Below are 8,630 nucleotides of genomic sequence, written 5' to 3'. Positions count from 1 at the left end.
ACATTACAACCGGTAGATACTGTAAAACTATTTATTTTCATTGGTGTTTAATTTTACTATATTTATACTGTGAGCAATTTCATTGGGTTTTAGATGCATGAACTTGGCAGAGAAACAATGAGTTTTATTGCTATTTTACATGTTCATGTGGATTTGATTTAGCGAATTTTACTTATCGATGAAAATAGCAAAATAAAAACCATTGAATAATTAATGCATTTACAGTATGAACATTGTGAGGAATTTTACATTAAATGTAATTACTGTTGACATGGCATGCCATTAAGGGAATCTCTGGAGGGTTCTTTTTATAATGTCATGGTTTGAACTAAATATTGAAAGAGCTGAAAGACTTATTTGTTGTATGTGAGCATGTGCCTAGGTCCATGCTAACCTATTGCCAGTCATCAATGATGAATTACTTATGAATATAGGCAGCAAATATAAATGTCACTATCACCATCAATGGCTCAGATGAATAAAAACCAGGTATTATTCTGAGACGAGTAATTACAGTATATAATCCCTGTGAGTTCTGAAGTTTAGGAAATATATAAGAAGTTTGAACATAACAGTCGGAGAATGTCAGACATATGGCTCCAAAACTGCATTCACTAAAACTGCCACCAGTCGGCCATTTTCAGTCTCATCCATCAAAGTTACGTGCATAAAGTTTCCATCAATGTGCATACCACGTTGGAACCAAATCTGCCAATGCAAGACTGAGACCCAGATCCAAAATTGCAGAAATGCTTGCTTTAAGGAACATTAAAAACAACTGCAATTCGAATAACCAAATGAATAAACTTGCGACATGTATATGTACATGATAGGCCAGGAAATGTCGGAGATATAACTCTGAAAACAAATTTGATAAAACAAAATGGCCATCAGGCAGCCATTTTGAATCCGATCTGAGAAACGAAATGACTTGCATTCATGTCCCATGATGTCTGATGTCAGTACTAAGTTTGAACAAAATCTGTCTATACACGCCAAAAGATCTGGCTCTGGAATGGCAAAAATGTTTGATTTTGATGAATTAAAATGACCGCCATCTTAAATTGAATTGCTCAATGAATACATGTGCAGATGTGCAACATGATTTATATATGAAATTTAGAAGTTTGGAAAAGCAATAAAACAAAATGGCCATCAGTCGGCCATTTTTAATCCGATCTGAGAAACAAAATTATGTGCATCAAGGTTTCTATAATTTTCAATGTACCAAGTTTGAACACAAAAACTTCCTTACAGCACCAAGATCTAGCAGCAGAAAGGCAAAAATGCTTGATTTTGATGATTTCTCAACATTAAAATGGCCACCAATCAGCCATGGATGCGCATATGTCGCCCGAGATATGAGACATATTTGTGAAGTTTGAATGTTATTGGACCAGGCGTGTCTGAGATAAAGTCCTGTCCAGAACTTTATATCTAAAAAGAGTCCTTGTATGAATACTTTATTCTATACATGTACTGTTTATTAATTGCATGTAATAGTAGCATATTGTATCATTATAGTATTAATAATTGTGACCAAACTATTTTATCTTTAGCAAGTAAATTATATTTAATCTGTGTAAACACTGATTAGTCCCCGTCCGGACACAGTCCGAAAACGGGGACTTATGTTTTGCCCTGTGTGCGTCCGTCCGTGCGTCCGTCCGTGTGTCCGTGCGTCCGTCCGTGATCACCTGTATCTCGAACATGCATGGACCGATTAAGTTCAAACTTCACTCATACATCACACGTTATATGGGACATATGCACATGCATTTTTTTCATGATCCAATTAACGATAGCCGAATAGCGGCCATTTTAAGGCCGAAAATGCATCAAAATCGCACATTTTCACCATTCCGGACCCGGATCTCAGTTATGCATGGACGGATTTTGTTCAAATTTGGTACATACATTAAACATAATAGGACCTTGAGGCACGTCATTTTTTTTTTGGATCGGGTTCGAAATGGACGACTGGCGGCCATTTTGTTTTAAAGAATTCAGTTCTGGATCCGTATCTGAGACATGCTTGGATTGATCGAGTTCAAACTTCACACACACAAGGTACATCATGTCACAAATATGTATGTGCATTTGTTTCATGATCTCATTAACGATAGCCAAATGGGGGCCGCTTTAAGGCCGAAAATGCATTGAAATCGCACATTTTCACCATTCCGGACCCATATCTCAGTTATGCATGGATGGATTTTGTTCAAATTTGGTACATACATTAAACATAATAGGACCTTGATGCACGTCTTTTTTTTTTTTTTTCGGATCAAGTTCGAAATGGCCGACTGGCGGCCATTTTGTTAAAGAATTCAGTTCTGGATCCGTATCCAAGACATGTCTGGATTGATCAAGTTCAAACTTCACACACACATGGTACATCATGTCACAAATAGATATGTGCATTTATTTCATGATCTGCTTAACAATAGCGGGATGATGGCCATTTTAAGGCCGAAAATGCATCAAAATCACGTATTTTCACAATTCCAGAACCGGATCTCAGTCATGCATGGATGGATTTTGTTCAGATTTAGCACAATGTGTTGTACATATGCAGGTGCATTTCGGTCATGATCTGCTTTGAATGTATATGTTACTCAAATATGAACGGAACGGGGACGTGTCATTGACAATGACTTGTTTATTACTAATTGAAGAATGTAGGGATGTGTGTAGGGTGAAATTACTGTCAAAAAGATATATCTTACTTACAGCACACCTCTAATAGATTTATATAATACAGTACTTTATTAACAGATGGTGATAAAATTGTAGTCTATTTGCCATGAACTTGTATAATGTGGCAATGTTACATTCACCAGGACCCTACACACATTGAAGGGATATTACAACTTGTATAATGTGGCAATGTTACATTCACCAGGACCCCACACACACTGAAGGGATATTACAACTTGTATAATGTGGCAATGTTACATTCACCAGGACCCCACACACATTGAAGGGATATTACAACTTGTATAATGTGGCAATGTTACATTCACCAGGACCCCACACACATTGAAGGGATATTACAACTTGTATAATGTGGCAATGTTACATTCACCAGGACCCCACACACATTGAAGGGATATTACAACTTGTATAATGTGGCAATGTTACATTCACCAGGACCCCACACACATTGAAGGGATATTACAACTTGTATAATGTGGCAATGTTACATTCACCAGGACCCCACACACATTGAAGGGATATTACAACTTGTATAATGTGGCAATGTTACATTCACCAGGACACCACACACACTGAAGGGATATTACAACTTGTATAATGTGGCAATGTTACATTCACCAGGACACCACACACACTGAAGGGATATTACAACTTGTATAATGTGGCAATGTTACATTCACCAGGACCCCACACACATTGAAGGGATATTACAACTTGTATAATGTGGCAATGTTACATTCACCAGGACCCCACACACATTGAAGGGATATTACAACTTGTATAATGTGGCAATGTTACATTCACCAGGACCCCACACACATTGAAGGGATATTACAACTTGTATAATGTGGCAATGTTACATTCACCAGGACCCCACACACATTGAAGGGATATTACAACTTGTATAATGTGGCAATGTTACATTCACCAGGACCCCACACACATTGAAGGGATATTACAACTTGTATAATGTGGCAATGTTACATTCACCAGGACCCCACACACATTGAAGGGATATTACAACTTGTATAATGTGGCAATGTTACATTCACCAGGACCCCACACACATTGAAGGGATATTACAACTTGTATAATGTGGCAATGTTACATTCACCAGGACCCCACACACATTGAAGGGATATTACAACTTGTATAATGTGGCAATGTTACATTCACCAGGACCCCACACACATTGAAGGGATATTACAACTTGTATAATGTGGCAATGTTACATTCACCAGGACCCCACACACACTGAAGGGATATTACAACTTGTATAATGTGGCAATGTTACATTCACCAGGACACCACACACACTGAAGGGATATTACAACTTGTATAATGTGGCAATGTTACATTCACCAGGACACCACACACACTGAAGGGATATTACAACTTGTATAATGTGGCAATGTTACATTCACCAGGACACCACACACACTGAAGGGATATTACAACTTGTATAATGTGGCAATGTTACATTCACCAGGACCCCACACACATTGAAGGGATATTACAACTTGTATAATGTGGCAATGTTACATTCACCAGGACCCCACACACATTGAAGGGATATTACAACTTGTATAATGTGGCAATGTTACATTCACCAGGACCCCACACACATTGAAGGGATATTACAACTTGTATAATGTGGCAATGTTACATTCACCAGGACCCCACACACATTGAAGGGATATTACAACTTGTATAATGTGGCAATGTTACATTCACCAGGACCCCACACACATTGAAGGGATATTACAACTTGTATAATGTGGCAATGTTACATTCACCAGGACCCCACACACATTGAAGGGATATTACAACTTGTATAATGTGGCAATGTTACATTCACCAGGACCCCACACACATTGAAGGGATATTACAACTTGTATAATGTGGCAATGTTACATTCACCAGGACCCCACACACATTGAAGGGATATTACAACTTGTATAATGTGGCAATGTTACATTCACCAGGACCCCACACACATTGAAGGGATATTACAACTTGTATAATGTGGCAATGTTACATTCACCAGGACACCACACACACTGAAGGGATATTACAACTTGTATAATGTGGCAATGTTACATTCACCAGGACCCCACACACATTGAAGGGATATTACAACTTGTATAATGTGGCAATGTTACATTCACCAGGACCCCACACACATTGAAGGGATATTACAACTTGTATAATGTGGCAATGTTACATTCACCAGGACCCCACACACATTGAAGGGATATTACAACTTGTATAATGTGGCAATGTTACATTCACCAGGACCCCACACACATTGAAGGGATATTACAACTTGTATAATGTGGCAATGTTACATTCACCAGGACCCCACACACATTGAAGGGATATTACAACTTGTATAATGTGGCAATGTTACATTCACCAGGACCCCACACACATTGAAGGGATATTACAACTTGTATAATGTGGCAATGTTACATTCACCAGGACACCACACACACTTGAAGGGATATTACAACTTGTATAATGTGGCAATGTTACATTCACCAGGACACCCACACACATTGAAGGGATATTACAACTTGTATAATGTGGCAATGTTACATTCACCAGGACCCCACACACACTTGAAGGGATATTACAACTTGTATAATGTGGCAATGTTACATTCACCAGGACCCCACACACATTGAAGGGATATTACAACTTGTATAATGTGGCAATGTTACATTCACCAGGACCCCACACACATTGAAGGGATATTACAACTTGTATAATGTGGCAATGTTACATTCACCAGGACCCCACACACATTGAAGGGATATTACAACTTGTATAATGTGGCAATGTTACATTCACCAGGACCCCACACACATTGAAGGGATATTACAACTTGTATAATGTGGCAATGTTACATTCACCAGGACCCCACACACATTGAAGGGATATTACAACTTGTATAATGTGGCAATGTTACATTCACCAGGACCCCACACACACTTGAAGGGATATTACAACTTGTATAATGTGGCAATGTTACATTCACCAGGACCCCACACACATTGAAGGGATATTACAACTTGTATAATGTGGCAATGTTACATTCACCAGGACCCCACACACTGAAGGGATATTACAACTTGTATAATGTGGCAATGTTACATTCACCCGGACACCACACACACTGAAGGGATATTACAACTTGTATAATGTGGCAATGTTACATTCACCAGGACCCCACACACATTGAAGGGATATTACAACTTGTATAATGTGGCAATGTTACATTCACCAGGACCCCACACACATTGAAGGGATATTACAACTTGTATAATGTGGCAATGTTACATTCACCAGGACCCCACACACATTGAAGGGATATTACAACTTGTATAATGTGGCAATGTTACATTCACCAGGACCCCACACACATTGAAGGGATATTACAACTTGTATAATGTGGCAATGTTACATTCACCAGGACCCCACACACATTGAAGGGATATTACAACTTGTATAATGTGGCAATGTTACATTCACCAGGACCCCACACACATTGAAGGGATATTACAACTTGTATAATGTGGCAATGTTACATTCACCAGGACCCCACACACATTGAAGGGATATTACAACTTGTATAATGTGGCAATGTTACATTCACCAGGACCCCACACACATTGAAGGGATATTACAACTTGTATAATGTGGCAATGTTACATTCACCAGGACACCACACACACTGAAGGGATATTACAACTTGTATAATGTGGCAATGTTACATTCACCAGGACACCACACACACTGAAGGGATATTACAACTTGTATAATGTGGCAATGTTACATTCACCAGGACACCACACACACTGAAGGGATATTACAACTTGTATAATGTGGCAATGTTACATTCACCAGGACACCACACACACTGAAGGGATATTACAACTTGTATAATGTGGCAATGTTACATTCACCAGGACCCCACACACATTGAAGGGATATTACAACTTGTATAATGTGGCAATGTTACATTCACCAGGACCCCACACACATTGAAGGGATATTACAACTTGTATAATGTGGCAATGTTACATTCACCAGGACCCCACACACATTGAAGGGATATTACAACTTGTATAATGTGGCAATGTTACATTCACCAGGACCCCACACACATTGAAGGGATATTACAACTTGTATAATGTGGCAATGTTACATTCACCAGGACCCCACACACATTGAAGGGATATTACAACTTGTATAATGTGGCAATGTTACATTCACCAGGACCCCACACACATTGAAGGGATATTACAACTTGTATAATGTGGCAATGTTACATTCACCAGGACCCCACACACATTGAAGGGATATTACAACTTGTATAATGTGGCAATGTTACATTCACCAGGACCCCACACACATTGAAGGGATATTACAACTTGTATAATGTGGCAATGTTACATTCACCAGGACCCCACACACATTGAAGGGATATTACAACTTGTATAATGTGGCAATGTTACATTCACCAGGACACCACACACACTGAAGGGATATTACAACTTGTATAATGTGGCAATGTTACATTCACCCGGACACCACACACACTGAAGGGATATTACAACTTGTATAATGTGGCAATGTTACATTCACCAGGACCCCACACACATTGAAGGGATATTACAACTTGCTGCAGATAAATCTTATACACGTTAACATGCTGTCAATCAAAGACAGCTTAGAAAGAACTCCCGTGTGCTGAGAGTATTGAAGACACATTAAAAATTAATTAAATATTACTTGTACATGAGATATTGATGGAAAAGCTGAAAACTAATTATGTAAATCAGGTAACTAATATGAACAATACAAAAAATTATGAATTATGGTAGAGATTTAATATGAACAAATTTTAACCCAAAATTAATCAGGCCTGTCTATTGTCCTAGAGCATTTATGTACCAAATTTTATTCAAATGTGATGATCAGTAATTGAGATATCAGTGTTAATATATTATGTTAATTAGGTGATTAATAAGCATAAATATTTACCAAAAACTAATTGAGTCTCTGCATAGTTCTCTTTAAAAGTTTCATTAAATCCAATTTTTGGTTCTTTATATATCATTATGCAAATTAGGTAATTAATATCCAATTAAAACTAATCAGGTCTCTGCATAGTCCTAGAAGATCTATGTAGCAAGTCTCATTGAAATATGATTAGTACTTGAGATATCACACAAAAAGCTGAAAATTAACTAATTATGCTAATAAGGTAATTAATATGCACAAATATTTACCCAAAAACTAATCAGGGGTCTGCACAGCCCTTAAGTAACTCCGTACCAAGTGTCATTGAAATGTGATGATTACTACTTGAAATATCAAAAGCTGAAAATTAATTAATTATGCACATTTGTATTACCCTAAAAACTATCAGGTCTGCGCAGTGACCTATGACATCTATGCAAATTTAATTGAAATGTGATGTACTTGAGATATCAGTGGAATTCAAAGCCGGAAATTGATTAATCATTATGCAAATTAGGCGATTAATATTGCACAGATTTTTACCCAAAACTAATCAAATCTGCATTAGTTTGGAGCATTTATGTGCCAAGTTTTATCAAAATCCAATGAGTGGTTCTTTAGATATCAGTGGAACAGCTAAAAATCAGCTAATTATCATGCAAATTAGGTAATTAATATGCATGGGTTTTTATCAAAACCTAATCAAATCTGCGCATTGTTTCATCAAAAATCAATGTATGGTTCTTGAGATGGCAGTGGAACAGACACACACACACACAGACAGACACACTAACTGCAAAGACTCCCATTTTAAGCTTCGCACACGGGAGTAAAAAATAACATTGAAAAATAGGACTGAATTCACTACCATTATATTGGAAGTG

The sequence above is a fragment of the Saccoglossus kowalevskii genome, chromosome 2, assembly GCF_978046115.1.
Source record: "Saccoglossus kowalevskii chromosome 2, keSacKowa6.1, whole genome shotgun sequence".
NCBI lineage: Eukaryota > Metazoa > Hemichordata > Enteropneusta > Harrimaniidae > Saccoglossus > Saccoglossus kowalevskii.
The sequence above is the reverse complement of the archived record's forward strand: the minus strand, read 5'-3'. Positions refer to the sequence as shown.